General features: G+C 44.1%; 1 protein-coding gene and 5 non-coding genes across 7 annotated transcripts in view; 1 reads left to right on the forward strand and 5 right to left on the reverse strand.

Moving 5' to 3' along the window:
• Positions 1-21179, forward strand: part of TASP1 (taspase 1) — a 663695-nt gene that overhangs the window by 121948 nt on the left and 520568 nt on the right. The gene's annotated exons all lie outside the window — the stretch shown is intronic.
• Positions 594-700, reverse strand: LOC149451305 (U6 spliceosomal RNA). The gene has a single exon (XR_016315117.1). It is a non-coding gene; the product is annotated as a U6 spliceosomal RNA (small nuclear RNA).
• On the reverse strand, positions 3721-3832 carry LOC149451306 (U6 spliceosomal RNA). Its single transcript, XR_016315076.1, has one exon. It is a non-coding gene; the product is annotated as a U6 spliceosomal RNA (small nuclear RNA).
• On the reverse strand, positions 6847-6958 carry LOC149451307 (U6 spliceosomal RNA). The gene has a single exon (XR_016315077.1). It is a non-coding gene; the product is annotated as a U6 spliceosomal RNA (small nuclear RNA).
• Positions 9976-10087, reverse strand: LOC149451308 (U6 spliceosomal RNA). Its single transcript, XR_016315078.1, has one exon. It is a non-coding gene; the product is annotated as a U6 spliceosomal RNA (small nuclear RNA).
• On the reverse strand, positions 13105-13216 carry LOC149451309 (U6 spliceosomal RNA). Its single transcript, XR_016315079.1, has one exon. It is a non-coding gene; the product is annotated as a U6 spliceosomal RNA (small nuclear RNA).

Raw genomic sequence — 21179 nt, forward strand, 5'->3', positions numbered from 1 at the left:
GTCGCACCCTATTGTCCGCTATTAGAGCGGTCGTACGGGTGCGGTTCCGGCTTTGTCGGAGCCGCGCCGACTTCTAAAGTAGTGCACGCAGCAGAGCTTTTGGTGCGATTTGCATAGGCATTGGTGTCAGCAGGTCACCCAATTTTGAAATTGGTTTTGATGTGAGCGGGGGCTCAGGGTGTAAGAGAGCGCTTATGGCATTTGCTGCCTTTTTGTTTTCCCGAATGAAGGGGCTCGGGGGAGGGGCGCACTTTGGCATCCTCACCTTGAGTGCCGGGGGAGCTTTCCCAGAGCTGGCCGTATAGAAAGGCATTGGGAAAGAAAGGGGAGCCAAGAGAAGGAGTGAGAGAATGGAGCGCCCCCATAGACTAACGGGGCAGTGGGATGCCCATAGGCGTGCTGCTCTTCTTCAGAGAAGGTTGGTGGGAGAAGCCGCTAGGGCACGTGCAGCTTTCAGTTGCGCTCTAACCGTAAGCCGCAGCTTGTAATTTTTATTTTTTAAAATAGTTGATGCTAAGAGTAAAAAAAAAAAAAAAGAAAGAAAGAAAGCAAGAAATCCAAAGCATTGAATTGAAGGAAGGCTGTTTGAGGAAAAAATTTGGGACCGCTTCATGGGTTAGCATGTCAACCTTACGCAGGGGCTTGCTAATTTTCTCTGTATCGTTCCACGATTGTAATCCTGCCCACCCGCCGATGCGGGGGGGCAAAGCAATGGGAGAGCCCGAGGGGTATATAAGCCGTCAAAGAGGTCAGAAGATCAGCTTATGGAGAGCGTTGAATGTCGGTGTTCTGCGCTATTTCTGCCAAACTATGTTTATGAATTCTAAGAATGCTTTTTGTATAATCATAATCAATGTGATCAATAATGTCTGTCAGTTGAAAAGTTGATTTTACTGAAGAAAATGAGGAGCACACAGGCTATTGTTAAGCAGGACACCGCATGCAAGTGAGCAGCTCTGCCAGGAGGCATTGTGGGAAGGCAGGCAGGCCACGCCCACCATGCCTTGCTGGGCCCATAAAGCAGAGGTGGTTGGATCCAAACCATCCTCTGCTAGGCGGCTATTTTGGATTTGGATTTCCTGGTAATTATTAAAGAGCCATTTTAGTCCATTGGTTTTGTTTTTTTGCTATATTATTTTCAACTCACTTTGATTGATTGATGTATCTCTGTGGTTTTAAAAATGGTGCCTGCGCCATCTATCCACCTAGGGAAGCCTATTGAAACGAGTGGTCTGTCCTAGAGGTGCGCTACGAGAACGCACACGCTGGCATGCCCCTTACACCCCGGTCACGTCAGGTGCAACTTGGCCTGCGACTTGTAAAACTGTAGGCCAAGTCGCACCCTATTGTCCGCTATTACAGCGGTCCTATGGGTGCGGTTCCGGCTTTGTCGGAGCCGCGCCGACCTCTAAAGTAGTGCACGCAGCAGAGCTTTTGGTGCGGTTTGCATAGGCATTGGTGTCAGCAGGTCGCCCGATTTTGAAATGGTTTTGGGTGTGAGCGGGGGCTCAGGGTGTAAGCGAGCGCTTATGGCATTTGTTCCCTGGTTCCCTTTTTGTTTTCCCGAATGAAGGAGCTCGGGGGAGGGGCGCACTTTTGGCATCCTCACCTTGAGTGCCAGGGGACCTTTCCCAGAGCTGGCCCAGAGGTCGTTGGATGGAAACCATCCTCCGCTAGGCGGCTCTTTTTGATTTTCTCGTATCGATGAACCATTTCCATGCCGGGCACTTTTACCCCCTTCCTGCCCAGGCCATTTTTCAGGTTTCAGCGCTCTCACAATTTCAATGACAATTCGCTCGGTCATACAACATTGTACCCAAACAAACATTTCATCGTTTTCTTCACACAACTAGAGCTTTCTTTTGGTGGTATTTAATCACCGCTGGGGTTTTTATTTTTGGCTAAATTAACCAAAAAAGACCGAAAATTTAAAAACAAAACACGGTTTTCTTTGTTTCTGTTATAAAAGTTCGCAAATCCGTAATGGTTCTTCATAAATTTAGGCCGAGATGTATTCTGCTACATGTCTTTGGTGAAAATAACCCAAATTAGGATGTATTTTTTAGTTTGTAGGAAAGTGATAGAGTTCACAAACTCTGGTATAGGTCTGAATATTGATCAATCCTGAAGTAGTGACAGCCAATCTAATTTCTTGAGGCCCAAGAATGTCAGAACAGTACAGATATTCCCCAAATGACCCCTTTTTGTAAAGTAGACAGTACGACGGATTTCATAAGAGGCATGGCGAGTTTTTTGAAGTTGTATTTTTTTTGTCCGAATTTTTCAGAAAATGAAAAAAATGATTGTCACAATTATTTTTTTTTACATACTGTCACCAGTGCAGTACAGCGTCATCCTATCACTGGCATAGCGGTGATCAGGGACACTGACTGGTGACAGTATGGAAGAAAAAAAAAAAAAAAAAAAATCATTTTTTTTACTTTTTTTTTATTATTATTCATTTTTTATTACATTTTTTTTCTTTTTCTTCAAGATTTTCTTTTCATATTTCCCTATGACCAAAGTAGTACAATGTTACCACAGTAACATTGTACTACTTTGGGGAAGTGATCAGTTTTTTTTTTTTCTTTTCTTACACAATTTGCTTATAGCAAAGACTTCCTTTGCTATAAGCAAGCATTTACCTGAATGACATCGATTCATTCAGGGGTTTGTTTTTTTTTTTTTTTTTTTTGTGCTCAGCTGTGATCTGGCCACGGCTCATCACATGACATGTGCATGTGATCGCTGTGACGATTCACAGCTAGACACTAGTAGACAATGGATGGCATGCATGAAGCCATCCATGGTGTACAACTGTCATGTGACCTGCTGTGATTGGTCACAGCAGGTCACATGGTACCAGCAACGGGGCCGGTACTCAGATCTGTCATCGGCCGTGTCCGAGGTACATTGGTTTTGTTTTTTTGCTATATTATTTTCAACTCACTTTGATTGATTTATGTATCTCTGTGGTTTTAAAATCGATCTATTCACCTAGGGAAGCCTATTGAAACGAGTGGTCTGTCCTAGACGTGCGCTATGAGAACGCACACGCTGGCATGCCCCTTACACCCCGGTCACGTCAGGTGCAACTTGGCCTGCGACTTGTAAAACTGTAGGCCAAGTCGCACCCTATTGTCCGCTATTAGAGCGGTCGTACGGGTGCGGTTCCGGCTTTGTCGGAGCCGCGCCGACTTCTAAAGTAGTGCACGCAGCAGAGCTTTTGGTGCGATTTGCATAGGCATTGGTGTCAGCAGGTCACCCAATTTTGAAATTGGTTTTGATGTGAGCGGGGGCTCAGGGTGTAAGAGAGCGCTTATGGCATTTGCTGCCTTTTTGTTTTCCCGAATGAAGGGGCTCGGGGGAGGGGCGCACTTTGGCATCCTCACCTTGAGTGCCGGGGGAGCTTTCCCAGAGCTGGCCGTATAGAAAGGCATTGGGAAAGAAAGGGGAGCCAAGAGAAGGAGTGAGAGAATGGAGCGCCCCCATAGACTAACGGGGCAGTGGGATGCCCATAGGCGTGCTGCTCTTCTTCAGAGAAGGTTGGTGGGAGAAGCCGCTAGGGCACGTGCAGCTTTCAGTTGCGCTCTAACCGTAAGCCGCAGCTTGTAATTTTTATTTTTTAAAATAGTTGATGCTAAGAGTAAAAAAAAAAAAAAAGAAAGAAAGAAAGCAAGAAATCCAAAGCATTGAATTGAAGGAAGGCTGTTTGAGGAAAAAATTTGGGACCGCTTCATGGGTTAGCATGTCAACCTTACGCAGGGGCTTGCTAATTTTCTCTGTATCGTTCCACGATTGTAATCCTGCCCACCCGCCGATGCGGGGGGCAAAGCAATGGGAGAGCCCGAGGGGTATATAAGCCATCAAAGAGGTCAGAAGATCAGCTTATGGAGAGCGTTGAATGTCGGTGTTCTGCGCTATTTCTGCCAAACTATGTTTATGAATTCTAAGAATGCTTTTTGTATAATCATAATCAATGTGATCAATAATGTCTGTCAGTTGAAAAGTTGATTTTACTGAAGAAAATGAGGAGCACACAGGCTATTGTTAAGCAGGACACCGCATGCAAGTGAGCAGCTCTGCCAGGAGGCATTGTGGGAAGGCAGGCAGGCCACGCCCACCATGCCTTGCTGGGCCCATAAAGCAGAGGTGGTTGGATCCAAACCATCCTCTGCTAGGCGGCTATTTTGGATTTGGATTTCCTGGTAATTATTAAAGAGCCATTTTAGTCCATTGGTTTTGTTTTTTTGCTATATTATTTTCAACTCACTTTGATTGATTGATGTATCTCTGTGGTTTTAAAAATGGTGCCTGCGCCATCTATCCACCTAGGGAAGCCTATTGAAACGTGTGGTCTGTCCTAGAGGTGCGCTACGAGAACGCACACGCTGGCATGCCCCTTACACCCCGGTCACGTCAGGTGCAACTTGGCCTGCGACTTGTAAAACTGTAGGCCAAGTCGCACCCTATTGTCCGCTATTACAGCGGTCCTATGGGTGCGGTTCCGGCTTTGTCGGAGCCGCGCCGACCTCTAAAGTAGTGCACGCAGCAGAGCTTTTGGTGCGGTTTGCATAGGCATTGGTGTCAGCAGGTCGCCCGATTTTGAAATGGTTTTGGGTGTGAGCGGGGGCTCAGGGTGTAAGCGAGCGCTTATGGCATTTGTTCCCTGGTTCCCTTTTTGTTTTCCCGAATGAAGGAGCTCGGGGGAGGGGCGCACTTTTGGCATCCTCACCTTGAGTGCCAGGGGACCTTTCCCAGAGCTGGCCCAGAGGTCGTTGGATGGAAACCATCCTCCGCTAGGCGGCTCTTTTTGATTTTCTCGTATCGATGAACCATTTCCATGCCGGGCACTTTTACCCCCTTCCTGCCCAGGCCATTTTTCAGGTTTCAGCGCTCTCACAATTTCAATGACAATTCGCTCGGTCATACAACATTGTACCCAAACAAACATTTCATCGTTTTCTTCACACAACTAGAGCTTTCTTTTGGTGGTATTTAATCACCGCTGGGGTTTTTATTTTTGGCTAAATTAACCAAAAAAGACCGAAAATTTAAAAACAAAACACGGTTTTCTTTGTTTCTGTTATAAAAGTTCGCAAATCCGTAATGGTTCTTCATAAATTTAGGCCGAGATGTATTCTGCTACATGTCTTTGGTGAAAATAACCCAAATTAGGATGTATTTTTTAGTTTGTAGGAAAGTGATAGAGTTCACAAACTCTGGTATAGGTCTGAATATTGATCAATCCTGAAGTAGTGACAGCCAATCTAATTTCTTGAGGCCCAAGAATGTCAGAACAGTACAGATATTCCCCAAATGACCCCTTTTTGTAAAGTAGACAGTACGACGGATTTCATAAGAGGCATGGCGAGTTTTTTGAAGTTGTATTTTTTTTGTCCGAATTTTTCAGAAAATGAAAAAAATGATTGTCACAATTATTTTTTTTTACATACTGTCACCAGTGCAGTACAGCGTCATCCTATCACTGGCATAGCGGTGATCAGGGACACTGACTGGTGACAGTATGGAAGAAAAAAAAAAAAAAAAAAAATCATTTTTTTTACTTTTTTTTTATTATTATTCATTTTTTATTACATTTTTTTTCTTTTTCTTCAAGATTTTCTTTTCATATTTCCCTATGACCAAAGTAGTACAATGTTACCACAGTAACATTGTACTACTTTGGGGAAGTGATCAGTTTTTTTTTTTTCTTTTCTTACACAATTTGCTTATAGCAAAGACTTCCTTTGCTATAAGCAAGCATTTACCTGAATGACATCGATTCATTCAGGGGTTTTTTTTTTTTTGTTTTTTTTTTGTGCTCAGCTGTGATCTGGCCACGGCTCATCACATGACATGTGCATGTGATCGCTGTGACGATTCACAGCTAGACACTAGTAGACAATGGATGGCATGCATGAAGCCATCCATGGTGTACAACTGTCATGTGACCTGCTGTGATTGGTCACAGCAGGTCACATGGTACCAGCAACGGGGCCGGTACTCAGATCTGTCATCGGCCGTGTCCGAGGTACATTGGTTTTGTTTTTTTGCTATATTATTTTCAACTCACTTTGATTGATTTATGTATCTCTGTGGTTTTAAAATCGATCTATTCACCTAGGGAAGCCTATTGAAACGAGTGGTCTGTCCTAGACGTGCGCTATGAGAACGCACACGCTGGCATGCCCCTTACACCCCGGTCACGTCAGGTGCAACTTGGCCTGCGACTTGTAAAACTGTAGGCCAAGTCGCACCCTATTGTCCGCTATTAGAGCGGTCGTACGGGTGCGGTTCCGGCTTTGTCGGAGCCGCGCCGACTTCTAAAGTAGTGCACGCAGCAGAGCTTTTGGTGCGATTTGCATAGGCATTGGTGTCAGCAGGTCACCCAATTTTGAAATTGGTTTTGATGTGAGCGGGGGCTCAGGGTGTAAGAGAGCGCTTATGGCATTTGCTGCCTTTTTGTTTTCCCGAATGAAGGGGCTCGGGGGAGGGGCGCACTTTGGCATCCTCACCTTGAGTGCCGGGGGAGCTTTCCCAGAGCTGGCCGTATAGAAAGGCATTGGGAAAGAAAGGGGAGCCAAGAGAAGGAGTGAGAGAATGGAGCGCCCCCATAGACTAACGGGGCAGTGGGATGCCCATAGGCGTGCTGCTCTTCTTCAGAGAAGGTTGGTGGGAGAAGCCGCTAGGGCACGTGCAGCTTTCAGTTGCGCTCTAACCGTAAGCCGCAGCTTGTAATTTTTATTTTTTAAAATAGTTGATGCTAAGAGTAAAAAAAAAAAAAAAGAAAGAAAGAAAGCAAGAAATCCAAAGCATTGAATTGAAGGAAGGCTGTTTGAGGAAAAAATTTGGGACCGCTTCATGGGTTAGCATGTCAACCTTACGCAGGGGCTTGCTAATTTTCTCTGTATCGTTCCACGATTGTAATCCTGCCCACCCGCCGATGCGGGGGGCAAAGCAATGGGAGAGCCCGAGGGGTATATAAGCCATCAAAGAGGTCAGAAGATCAGCTTATGGAGAGCGTTGAATGTCGGTGTTCTGCGCTATTTCTGCCAAACTATGTTTATGAATTCTAAGAATGCTTTTTGTATAATCATAATCAATGTGATCAATAATGTCTGTCAGTTGAAAAGTTGATTTTACTGAAGAAAATGAGGAGCACACAGGCTATTGTTAAGCAGGACACCGCATGCAAGTGAGCAGCTCTGCCAGGAGGCATTGTGGGAAGGCAGGCAGGCCACGCCCACCATGCCTTGCTGGGCCCATAAAGCAGAGGTGGTTGGATCCAAACCATCCTCTGCTAGGCGGCTATTTTGGATTTGGATTTCCTGGTAATTATTAAAGAGCCATTTTAGTCCATTGGTTTTGTTTTTTTGCTATATTATTTTCAACTCACTTTGATTGATTGATGTATCTCTGTGGTTTTAAAAATGGTGCCTGCGCCATCTATCCACCTAGGGAAGCCTATTGAAACGAGTGGTCTGTCCTAGAGGTGCGCTACGAGAACGCACACGCTGGCATGCCCCTTACACCCCGGTCACGTCAGGTGCAACTTGGCCTGCGACTTGTAAAACTGTAGGCCAAGTCGCACCCTATTGTCCGCTATTACAGCGGTCCTATGGGTGCGGTTCCGGCTTTGTCGGAGCCGCGCCGACCTCTAAAGTAGTGCACGCAGCAGAGCTTTTGGTGCGGTTTGCATAGGCATTGGTGTCAGCAGGTCGCCCGATTTTGAAATGGTTTTGGGTGTGAGCGGGGGCTCAGGGTGTAAGCGAGCGCTTATGGCATTTGTTCCCTGGTTCCCTTTTTGTTTTCCCGAATGAAGGAGCTCGGGGGAGGGGCGCACTTTTGGCATCCTCACCTTGAGTGCCAGGGGACCTTTCCCAGAGCTGGCCCAGAGGTCGTTGGATGGAAACCATCCTCCGCTAGGCGGCTCTTTTTGATTTTCTCGTATCGATGAACCATTTCCATGCCGGGCACTTTTACCCCCTTCCTGCCCAGGCCATTTTTCAGGTTTCAGCGCTCTCACAATTTCAATGACAATTCGCTCGGTCATACAACATTGTACCCAAACAAACATTTCATCGTTTTCTTCACACAACTAGAGCTTTCTTTTGGTGGTATTTAATCACCGCTGGGGTTTTTATTTTTGGCTAAATTAACCAAAAAAGACCGAAAATTTAAAAACAAAACACGGTTTTCTTTGTTTCTGTTATAAAAGTTCGCAAATCCGTAATGGTTCTTCATAAATTTAGGCCGAGATGTATTCTGCTACATGTCTTTGGTGAAAATAACCCAAATTAGGATGTATTTTTTAGTTTGTAGGAAAGTGATAGAGTTCACAAACTCTGGTATAGGTCTGAATATTGATCAATCCTGAAGTAGTGACAGCCAATCTAATTTCTTGAGGCCCAAGAATGTCAGAACAGTACAGATATTCCCCAAATGACCCCTTTTTGTAAAGTAGACAGTACGACGGATTTCATAAGAGGCATGGCGAGTTTTTTGAAGTTGTATTTTTTTTGTCCGAATTTTTCAGAAAATGAAAAAAATGATTGTCACAATTATTTTTTTTTACATACTGTCACCAGTGCAGTACAGCGTCATCCTATCACTGGCATAGCGGTGATCAGGGACACTGACTGGTGACAGTATGGGGGAAAAAAAAAAAAAAAAAAAAATCATTTTTTTTACTTTTTTTTTTATTATTGTTCATTTTTTATTACATTTTTTTTCTTTTTCTTCAAGATTTTCTTTTCATATTTCCCTATGACCAAAGTAGTACAATGTTACCACAGTAACATTGTACTACTTTGGGGAAGTGATCAGTTTTTTTTTTTTCTTTTCTTACACAATTTGCTTATAGCAAAGACTTCCTTTGCTATAAGCAAGCATTTACCTGAATGACATCGATTCATTCAGGGGTTTGTTTTTTTTTTTTTTTTTTTTTGTGCTCAGCTGTGATCTGGCCACGGCTCATCACATGACATGTGCATGTGATCGCTGTGACGATTCACAGCTAGACACTAGTAGACAATGGATGGCATGCATGAAGCCATCCATGGTGTACAACTGTCATGTGACCTGCTGTGATTGGTCACAGCAGGTCACATGGTACCAGCAACGGGGCCGGTACTCAGATCTGTCATCGGCCGTGTCCGAGGTACATTGGTTTTGTTTTTTTGCTATATTATTTTCAACTCACTTTGATTGATTTATGTATCTCTGTGGTTTTAAAATCGATCTATTCACCTAGGGAAGCCTATTGAAACGAGTGGTCTGTCCTAGACGTGCGCTATGAGAACGCACACGCTGGCATGCCCCTTACACCCCGGTCACGTCAGGTGCAACTTGGCCTGCGACTTGTAAAACTGTAGGCCAAGTCGCACCCTATTGTCCGCTATTAGAACGGTCGTACGGGTGCGGTTCCGGCTTTGTCGGAGCCGCGCCGACTTCTAAAGTAGTGCACGCAGCAGAGCTTTTGGTGCGATTTGCATAGGCATTGGTGTCAGCAGGTCACCCAATTTTGAAATTGGTTTTGATGTGAGCGGGGGCTCAGGGTGTAAGAGAGCGCTTATGGCATTTGCTGCCTTTTTGTTTTCCCGAATGAAGGGGCTCGGGGGAGGGGCGCACTTTGGCATCCTCACCTTGAGTGCCGGGGGAGCTTTCCCAGAGCTGGCCGTATAGAAAGGCATTGGGAAAGAAAGGGGAGCCAAGAGAAGGAGTGAGAGAATGGAGCGCCCCCATAGACTAACGGGGCAGTGGGATGCCCATAGGCGTGCTGCTCTTCTTCAGAGAAGGTTGGTGGGAGAAGCCGCTAGGGCACGTGCAGCTTTCAGTTGCGCTCTAACCGTAAGCCGCAGCTTGTAATTTTTATTTTTTAAAATAGTTGATGCTAAGAGTAAAAAAAAAAAAAAAGAAAGAAAGAAAGCAAGAAATCCAAAGCATTGAATTGAAGGAAGGTTGTTTGAGGAAAAAATTTGGGACCGCTTCATGGGTTAGCATGTCAACCTTACGCAGGGGCTTGCTAATTTTCTCTGTATCGTTCCACGATTGTAATCCTGCCCACCCGCCGATGCGGGGGGCAAAGCAATGGGAGAGCCCGAGGGGTATATAAGCCGTCAAAGAGGTCAGAAGATCAGCTTATGGAGAGCGTTGAATGTCGGTGTTCTGCGCTATTTCTGCCAAACTATGTTTATGAATTCTAAGAATGCTTTTTGTATAATCATAATCAATGTGATCAATAATGTCTGTCAGTTGAAAAGTTGATTTTACTGAAGAAAATGAGGAGCACACAGGCTATTGTTAAGCAGGACACCGCATGCAAGTGAGCAGCTCTGCCAGGAGGCATTGTGGGAAGGCAGGCAGGCCACGCCCACCATGCCTTGCTGGGCCCATAAAGCAGAGGTGGTTGGATCCAAACCATCCTCTGCTAGGCGGCTATTTTGGATTTGGATTTCCTGGTAATTATTAAAGAGCCATTTTAGTCCATTGGTTTTGTTTTTTTGCTATATTATTTTCAACTCACTTTGATTGATTGATGTATCTCTGTGGTTTTAAAAATGGTGCCTGCGCCATCTATCCACCTAGGGAAGCCTATTGAAACGAGTGGTCTGTCCTAGAGGTGCGCTACGAGAACGCACACGCTGGCATGCCCCTTACACCCCGGTCACGTCAGGTGCAACTTGGCCTGCGACTTGTAAAACTGTAGGCCAAGTCGCACCCTATTGTCCGCTATTACAGCGGTCCTATGGGTGCGGTTCCGGCTTTGTCGGAGCCGCGCCGACCTCTAAAGTAGTGCACGCAGCAGAGCTTTTGGTGCGGTTTGCATAGGCATTGGTGTCAGCAGGTCGCCCGATTTTGAAATGGTTTTGGGTGTGAGCGGGGGCTCAGGGTGTAAGCGAGCGCTTATGGCATTTGTTCCCTGGTTCCCTTTTTGTTTTCCCGAATGAAGGAGCTCGGGGGAGGGGCGCACTTTTGGCATCCTCACCTTGAGTGCCAGGGGACCTTTCCCAGAGCTGGCCCAGAGGTCGTTGGATGGAAACCATCCTCCGCTAGGCGGCTCTTTTTGATTTTCTCGTATCGATGAACCATTTCCATGCCGGGCACTTTTACCCCCTTCCTGCCCAGGCCATTTTTCAGGTTTCAGCGCTCTCACAATTTCAATGACAATTCGCTCGGTCATACAACATTGTACCCAAACAAACATTTCATCGTTTTCTTCACACAACTAGAGCTTTCTTTTGGTGGTATTTAATCACCGCTGGGGTTTTTATTTTTGGCTAAATTAACCAAAAAAGACCGAAAATTTAAAAACAAAACACGGTTTTCTTTGTTTCTGTTATAAAAGTTCGCAAATCCGTAATGGTTCTTCATAAATTTAGGCCGAGATGTATTCTGCTACATGTCTTTGGTGAAAATAACCCAAATTAGGATGTATTTTTTAGTTTGTAGGAAAGTGATAGAGTTCACAAACTCTGGTATAGGTCTGAATATTGATCAATCCTGAAGTAGTGACAGCCAATCTAATTTCTTGAGGCCCAAGAATGTCAGAACAGTACAGATATTCCCCAAATGACCCCTTTTTGTAAAGTAGACAGTACGACGGATTTCATAAGAGGCATGGCGAGTTTTTTGAAGTTGTATTTTTTTTGTCCGAATTTTTCAGAAAATGAAAAAAATGATTGTCACAATTATTTTTTTTTACATACTGTCACCAGTGCAGTACAGCGTCATCCTATCACTGGCATAGCGGTGATCAGGGACACTGACTGGTGACAGTATGGGGGAAAAAAAAAAAAAAAAAAAAATCATTTTTTTTACTTTTTTTTTTATTATTGTTCATTTTTTATTACATTTTTTTTCTTTTTCTTCAAGATTTTCTTTTCATATTTCCCTATGACCAAAGTAGTACAATGTTACCACAGTAACATTGTACTACTTTGGGGAAGTGATCAGTTTTTTTTTTTTCTTTTCTTACACAATTTGCTTATAGCAAAGACTTCCTTTGCTATAAGCAAGCATTTACCTGAATGACATCGATTCATTCAGGGGTTTGTTTTTTTTTTGTTTTTTTTTTGTGCTCAGCTGTGATCTGGCCACGGCTCATCACATGACATGTGCATGTGATCGCTGTGACGATTCACAGCTAGACACTAGTAGACAATGGATGGCATGCATGAAGCCATCCATGGTGTACAACTGTCATGTGACCTGCTGTGATTGGTCACAGCAGGTCACATGGTACCAGCAACGGGGCCGGTACTCAGATCTGTCATCGGCCGTGTCCGAGGTACATTGGTTTTGTTTTTTTGCTATATTATTTTCAACTCACTTTGATTGATTTATGTATCTCTGTGGTTTTAAAATCGATCTATTCACCTAGGGAAGCCTATTGAAACGAGTGGTCTGTCCTAGACGTGCGCTATGAGAACGCACACGCTGGCATGCCCCTTACACCCCGGTCACGTCAGGTGCAACTTGGCCTGCGACTTGTAAAACTGTAGGCCAAGTCGCACCCTATTGTCCGCTATTAGAGCGGTCGTACGGGTGCGGTTCCGGCTTTGTCGGAGCCGCGCCGACTTCTAAAGTAGTGCACGCAGCAGAGCTTTTGGTGCGATTTGCATAGGCATTGGTGTCAGCAGGTCACCCAATTTTGAAATTGGTTTTGATGTGAGCGGGGGCTCAGGGTGTAAGAGAGCGCTTATGGCATTTGCTGCCTTTTTGTTTTCCCGAATGAAGGGGCTCGGGGGAGGGGCGCACTTTGGCATCCTCACCTTGAGTGCCGGGGGAGCTTTCCCAGAGCTGGCCGTATAGAAAGGCATTGGGAAAGAAAGGGGAGCCAAGAGAAGGAGTGAGAGAATGGAGCGCCCCCATAGACTAACGGGGCAGTGGGATGCCCATAGGCGTGCTGCTCTTCTTCAGAGAAGGTTGGTGGGAGAAGCCGCTAGGGCACGTGCAGCTTTCAGTTGCGCTCTAACCGTAAGCCGCAGCTTGTAATTTTTATTTTTTAAAATAGTTGATGCTAAGAGTAAAAAAAAAAAAAAAGAAAGAAAGAAAGCAAGAAATCCAAAGCATTGAATTGAAGGAAGGTTGTTTGAGGAAAAAATTTGGGACCGCTTCATGGGTTAGCATGTCAACCTTACGCAGGGGCTTGCTAATTTTCTCTGTATCGTTCCACGATTGTAATCCTGCCCACCCGCCGATGCGGGGGGCAAAGCAATGGGAGAGCCCGAGGGGTATATAAGCCGTCAAAGAGGTCAGAAGATCAGCTTATGGAGAGCGTTGAATGTCGGTGTTCTGCGCTATTTCTGCCAAACTATGTTTATGAATTCTAAGAATGCTTTTTGTATAATCATAATCAATGTGATCAATAATGTCTGTCAGTTGAAAAGTTGATTTTACTGAAGAAAATGAGGAGCACACAGGCTATTGTTAAGCAGGACACCGCATGCAAGTGAGCAGCTCTGCCAGGAGGCATTGTGGGAAGGCAGGCAGGCCACGCCCACCATGCCTTGCTGGGCCCATAAAGCAGAGGTGGTTGGATCCAAACCATCCTCTGCTAGGCGGCTATTTTGGATTTGGATTTCCTGGTAATTATTAAAGAGCCATTTTAGTCCATTGGTTTTGTTTTTTTGCTATATTATTTTCAACTCACTTTGATTGATTGATGTATCTCTGTGGTTTTAAAAATGGTGCCTGCGCCATCTATCCACCTAGGGAAGCCTATTGAAACGAGTGGTCTGTCCTAGAGGTGCGCTACGAGAACGCACACGCTGGCATGCCCCTTACACCCCGGTCACGTCAGGTGCAACTTGGCCTGCGACTTGCAAAACTGTAGGCCAAGTCGCACCCTATTGTCCGCTATTACAGCGGTCCTATGGGTGCGGTTCCGGCTTTGTCGGAGCCGCGCCGACCTCTAAAGTAGTGCACGCAGCAGAGCTTTTGGTGCGGTTTGCATAGGCATTGGTGTCAGCAGGTCGCCCGATTTTGAAATGGTTTTGGGTGTGAGCGGGGGCTCAGGGTGTAAGCGAGCGCTTATGGCATTTGTTCCCTGGTTCCCTTTTTGTTTTCCCGAATGAAGGAGCTCGGGGGAGGGGCGCACTTTTGGCATCCTCACCTTGAGTGCCAGGGGACCTTTCCCAGAGCTGGCCCAGAGGTCGTTGGATGGAAACCATCCTCCGCTAGGCGGCTCTTTTTGATTTTCTCGTATCGATGAACCATTTCCATGCCGGGCACTTTTACCCCCTTCCTGCCCAGGCCATTTTTCAGGTTTCAGCGCTCTCACAATTTCAATGACAATTCGCTCGGTCATACAACATTGTACCCAAACAAACATTTCATCGTTTTCTTCACACAACTAGAGCTTTCTTTTGGTGGTATTTAATCACCGCTGGGGTTTTTATTTTTGGCTAAATTAACCAAAAAAGACCGAAAATTTAAAAACAAAACACGGTTTTCTTTGTTTCTGTTATAAAAGTTCGCAAATCCGTAATGGTTCTTCATAAATTTAGGCCGAGATGTATTCTGCTACATGTCTTTGGTGAAAATAACCCAAATTAGGATGTATTTTTTAGTTTGTAGGAAAGTGATAGAGTTCACAAACTCTGGTATAGGTCTGAATATTGATCAATCCTGAAGTAGTGACAGCCAATCTAATTTCTTGAGGCCCAAGAATGTCAGAACAGTACAGATATTCCCCAAATGACCCCTTTTTGTAAAGTAGACAGTACGACGGATTTCATAAGAGGCATGGCGAGTTTTTTGAAGTTGTATTTTTTTTGTCCGAATTTTTCAGAAAATGAAAAAAATGATTGTCACAATTATTTTTTTTTACATACTGTCACCAGTGCAGTACAGCGTCATCCTATCACTGGCATAGCGGTGATCAGGGACACTGACTGGTGACAGTATGGAAGAAAAAAAAAAAAAAAAAAAATCATTTTTTTTACTTTTTTTTATTATTATTCATTTTTTATTACATTTTTTTTCTTTTTCTTCAAGATTTTCTTTTCATATTTCCCTATGACCAAAGTAGTACAATGTTACCACAGTAACATTGTACTACTTTGGGGAAGTGATCAGTTTTTTTTTTTTCTTTTCTTACACAATTTGCTTATAGCAAAGACTTCCTTTGCTATAAGCAAGCATTTACCTGAATGACATCGATTCATTCAGGGGTTTGTTTTTTTTTTGTTTTTTTTTTTTTGTGCTCAGCTGTGATCTGGCCACGGCTCATCACATGACATGTGCATGTGATCGCTGTGACGATTCACAGCTAGACACTAGTAGACAATGGATGGCATGCATGAAGCCATCCATGGTGTACAACTGTCATGTGACCTGCTGTGATTGGTCACAGCAGGTCACATGGTACCAGCAACGGGGCCGGTACTCAGATCTGTCATCGGCCGTGTCCGAGGTACATTGGTTTTGTTTTTTTGCTATATTATTTTCAACTCACTTTGATTGATTTATGTATCTCTGTGGTTTTAAAATCGATCTATTCACCTAGGGAAGCCTATTGAAACGAGTGGTCTGTCCTAGACGTGCGCTACGAGAACGCACACGCTGGCATGCCCCTTACACCCCGGTCACGTCAGGTGCAACTTGGCCTGCGACTTGCAAAACTGTAGGCCAAGTCGCACCCTATTGTCCGCTATTACAGCGGTCCTATGGGTGCGGTTCCGGCTTTGTCGGAGCCGCGCCGACCTCTAAAGTAGTGCACGCAGCAGAGCTTTTGGTGCGGTTTGCATAGGCATTGGTGTCAGCAGGTCGCCCGATTTTGAAATGGTTTTGGGTGTGAGCGGGGGCTCAGGGTGTAAGCGAGCGCTTATGGCATTTGTTCCCTGGTTCCCTTTTTGTTTTCCCGAATGAAGGAGCTCGGGGGAGGGGCGCACTTTTGGCATCCTCACCTTGAGTGCCAGGGGACCTTTCCCAGAGCTGGCCCAGAGGTCGTTGGATGGAAACCATCCTCCGCTAGGCGGCTCTTTTTGATTTTCTCGTATCGATGAACCATTTCCATGCCGGGCACTTTTACCCCCTTCCTGCCCAGGCCATTTTTCAGGTTTCAGCGCTCTCACAATTTCAATGACAATTCGCTCGGTCATACAACATTGTACCCAAACAAACATTTCATCGTTTTCTTCACACAACTAGAGCTTTCTTTTGGTGGTATTTAATCACCGCTGGGGTTTTTATTTTTGGCTAAATTAACCAAAAAAGACCGAAAATTTAAAAACAAAACACGGTTTTCTTTGTTTCTGTTATAAAAGTTCGCAAATCCGTAATGGTTCTTCATAAATTTAGGCCGAGATGTATTCTGCTACATGTCTTTGGTGAAAATAACCCAAATTAGGATGTATTTTTTAGTTTGTAGGAAAGTGATAGAGTTCACAAACTCTGGTATAGGTCTGAATATTGATCAATCCTGAAGTAGTGACAGCCAATCTAATTTCTTGAGGCCCAAGAATGTCAGAACAGTACAGATATTCCCCAAATGACCCCTTTTTGTAAAGTAGACAGTACGACGGATTTCATAAGAGGCATGGCGAGTTTTTTGAAGTTGTATTTTTTTTGTCCGAATTTTTCAGAAAATGAAAAAAATGATTGTCACAATTATTTTTTTTTACATACTGTCACCAGTGCAGTACAGCGTCATCCTATCACTGGCATAGCGGTGATCAGGGACACTGACTGGTGACAGTATGGAAGAAAAAAAAAAAAAAAAAAAATCATTTTTTTTACTTTTTTTTATTATTATTCATTTTTTATTACATTTTTTTTCTTTTTCTTCAAGATTTTCTTTTCATATTTCCCTATGACCAAAGTAGTACAATGTTACCACAGTAACATTGTACTACTTTGGGGAAGTGATCAGTTTTTTTTTTTTCTTTTCTTACACAATTTGCTTATAGCAAAGACTTCCTTTGCTATAAGCAAGCATTTACCTGAATGACATCGATTCATTCAGGGGTTTGTTTTTTTTTTGTTTTTTTTTTTTTGTGCTCAGCTGTGATCTGGCCACGGCTCATCACATGACATGTGCATGTGATCGCTGTGACGATTCACAGCTAGACACTAGTAGACAATGGATGGCATGCATGAAGCCATCCATGGTGTACAACTGTCATGTGACCTGCTGTGATTGGTCACAGCAGGTCACATGGTACCAGCAACGGGGCCGGTACTCAGATCTGTCATCGGCCGTGTCCGAGGTACATTGGTTTTGTTTTTTTGCTATATTATTTTCAACTCACTTTGATTGATTTATGTATCTCTGTGGTTTTAAAATCGATCTATTCACCTAGGGAAGCCTATTGAAACGAGTGGTCTGTCCTAGACGTGCGCTACGAGAACGCACACGCTGGCATGCCCCTTACACCCCGGTCACGTCAGGTGCAACTTGGCCTGCGACTTGCAAAACTGTAGGCCAAGTCGCACCCTATTGTCCGCTATTACAGCGGTCCTATGGGTGCGGTTCCGGCTTTGTCGGAGCCGCGCCGACCTCTAAAGTAGTGCACGCAGCAGAGCTTTTGGTGCGGTTTGCATAGGCATTGGTGTCAGCAGGTCGCCCGATTTTGAAATGGTTTTGGGTGTGAGCGGGGGCTCAGGGTGTAAGCGAGCGCTTATGGCATTTGTTCCCTGGTTCCCTTTTTGTTTTCCCGAATGAAGGAGCTCGGGGGAGGGGCGCACTTTTGGCATCCTCACCTTGAGTGCCAGGGGACCTTTCCCAGAGCTGGCCCAGAGGTCGTTGGATGGAAACCATCCTCCGCTAGGCGGCTCTTTTTGATTTTCTCGTATCGATGAACCATTTCCATGCCGGGCACTTTTACCCCCTTCCTGCCCAGGCCATTTTTCAGGTTTCAGCGCTCTCACAATTTCAATGACAATTCGCTCGGTCATACAACATTGTACCCAAACAAACATTTCATCGTTTTCTTCACACAACTAGAGCTTTCTTTTGGTGGTATTTAATCACCGCTGGGGTTTTTATTTTTGGCTAAATTAACCAAAAAAGACCGAAAATTTAAAAACAAAACACGGTTTTCTTTGTTTCTGTTATAAAAGTTCGCAAATCCGTAATGGTTCTTCATAAATTTAGGCCGAGATGTATTCTGCTACATGTCTTTGGTGAAAATAACCCAAATTAGGATGTATTTTTTAGTTTGTAGGAAAGTGATAGAGTTCACAAACTCTGGTATAGGTCTGAATATTGATCAATCCTGAAGTAGTGACAGCCAATCTAATTTCTTGAGGCCCAAGAATGTCAGAACAGTACAGATATTCCCCAAATGACCCCTTTTTGTAAAGTAGACAGTACGACGGATTTCATAAGAGGCATGGCGAGTTTTTTGAAGTTGTATTTTTTTTGTCCGAATTTTTCAGAAAATGAAAAAAATGATTGTCACAATTATTTTTTTTTACATACTGTCACCAGTGCAGTACAGCGTCATCCTATCACTGGCATAGCGGTGATCAGGGACACTGACTGGTGACAGTATGGAAGAAAAAAAAAAAAAAAAAAAATCATTTTTTTTACTTTTTTTTATTATTATTCATTTTTTATTACATTTTTTTTCTTTTTCTTCAAGATTTTCTTTTCATATTTCCCTATGACCAAAGTAGTACAATGTTACCACAGTAACATTGTACTACTTTGGGGAAGTGATCAGTTTTTTTTTTTTCTTTTCTTACACAATTTGCTTATAGCAAAGACTTCCTTTGCTATAAGCAAGCATTTACCTGAATGACATCGATTCATTCAGGGGTTTGTTTTTTTTTTGTTTTTTTTTTTTTGTGCTCAGCTGTGATCTGGCCACGGCTCATCACATGACATGTGCATGTGATCGCTGTGACGATTCACAGCTAGACACTAGTAGACAATGGATGGCATGCATGAAGCCATCCATGGTGTACAACTGTCATGTGACCTGCTGTGATTGGTCACAGCAGGTCACATGGTACCAGCAACGGGGCCGGTACTCAGATCTGTCATCGGCCGTGTCCGAGGTACATTGGTTTTGTTTTTTTGCTATATTATTTTCAACTCACTTTGATTGATTTATGTATCTCTGTGGTTTTAAAATCGATCTATTCACCTAGGGAAGCCTATTGAAACGAGTGGTCTGTCCTAGACGTGCGCTACGAGAACGCACACGCTGGCATGCCCCTTACACCCCGGTCACGTCAGGTGCAACTTGGCCTGCGACTTGCAAAACTGTAGGCCAAGTCGCACCCTATTGTCCGCTATTACAGCGGTCCTATGGGTGCGGTTCCGGCTTTGTCGGAGCCGCGCCGACCTCTAAAGTAGTGCACGCAGCAGAGCTTTTGGTGCGGTTTGCATAGGCATTGGTGTCAGCAGGTCGCCCGATTTTGAAATGGTTTTGGGTGTGAGCGGGGGCTCAGGGTGTAAGCGAGCGCTTATGGCATTTGTTCCCTGGTTCCCTTTTTGTTTTCCCGAATGAAGGAGCTCGGGGGAGGGGCGCACTTTTGGCATCCTCACCTTGAGTGCCAGGGGACCTTTCCCAGAGCTGGCCCAGAGGTCGTTGGATGGAAACCATCCTCCGCTAGGCGGCTCTTTTTGATTTTCTCGTATCGATGAACCATTTCCATGCCGGGCACTTTTACCCCCTTCCTGCCCAGGCCATTTTTCAGGTTTCAGCGCTCTCACAATTTCAATGACAATTCGCTCGGTCATACAACATTGTACCCAAACAAACATTTCATCGTTTTCTTCACACAACTAGAGCTTTCTTTTGGTGGTATTTAATCACCGCTGGGGTTTTTATTTTTGGCTAAATTAACCAAAAAAGACCGAAAATTTAAAAACAAAACACGGTTTTCTTTGTTTCTGTTATAAAAGTTCGCAAATCCGTAATGGTTCTTCATAAATTTAGGCCGAGATGTATTCTGCTACATGTCTTTGGTGAAAATAACCCAAATTAGGATGTATTTTTTAGTTTGTAGGAAAGTGATAGAGTTCACAAACTCTGGTATAGGTCTGAATATTGATCAATCCTGAAGTAGTGACAGCCAATCTAATTTCTTGAGGCCCAAGAATGTCAGAACAGTACAGATATTCCCCAAATGACCCCTTTTTGTAAAGTAGACAGTACGACGGATTTCATAAGAGGCATGGCGAGTTTTTTGAAGTTGTATTTTTTTTGTCCGAATTTTTCAGAAAATGAAAAAAATGATTGTCACAATTATTTTTTTTTACATACTGTCACCAGTGCAGTACAGCGTCATCCTATCACTGGCATAGCGGTGATCAGGGACACTGACTGGTGACAGTATGGGGGAAAAAAAAAAAAAAAAAAAAATCATTTTTTTTACTTTTTTTTTTATTATTGTTCATTTTTTATTACATTTTTTTTCTTTTTCTTCAAGATTTTCTTTTCATATTTCCCTATGACCAAAGTAGTACAATGTTACCACAGTAACATTGTACTACTTTGGGGAAGTGATCAGTTTTTTTTTTTTCTTTTCTTACACAATTTGCTTATAGCAAAGACTTCCTTTGCTATAAGCAAGCATTTACCTGAATGACATCGATTCATTCAGGGGTTTGTTTTTTTTTTTTTTTTTTGTGCTCAGCTGTGATCTGGCCACGGCTCATCACATGACATGTGCATGTGATCGCTGTGACGATTCACAGCTAGACACTAGTAGACAATGGATGGCATGCTTGAAGCCATCCATGGTGTACAACTGTCATGTGACCTGCTGTGATTGGTCACAGCAGGTCACATGGTACCAGCAACGGGGCCGGTACTCAGATCTGTCATCGGCCGTGTCCGAGGTACATTGGTTTTGTTTTTTTGCTATATTATTTTCAACTCACTTTGATTGATTTATGTATCTCTGTGGTTTTAAAATCGATCTATTCACCTAGGGAAGCCTATTGAAACGAGTGGTCTGTCCTAGACGTGCGCTATGAGAACGCACACGCTGGCATGCCCCTTACACCCCGGTCACGTCAGGTGCAACTTGGCCTGCGACTTGCAAAACTGTAGGCCAAGTCGCACCCTATTGTCCGCTATTACAGCGGTCCTATGGGTGCGGTTCCGGCTTTGTCGGAGCCGCGCCGACCTCTAAAGTAGTGCACGCAGCAGAGCTTTTGGTGCGGTTTGCATAGGCATTGGTGTCAGCAGGTCGCCCGATTTTGAAATGGTTTT

This window comes from Staurois parvus, unplaced genomic scaffold, assembly GCF_062004578.1.
Source record: "Staurois parvus isolate SC_StPar_1 unplaced genomic scaffold, SC_StPar_1.0 ptg000543l, whole genome shotgun sequence".
Lineage (NCBI taxonomy): Eukaryota > Metazoa > Chordata > Amphibia > Anura > Ranidae > Staurois > Staurois parvus.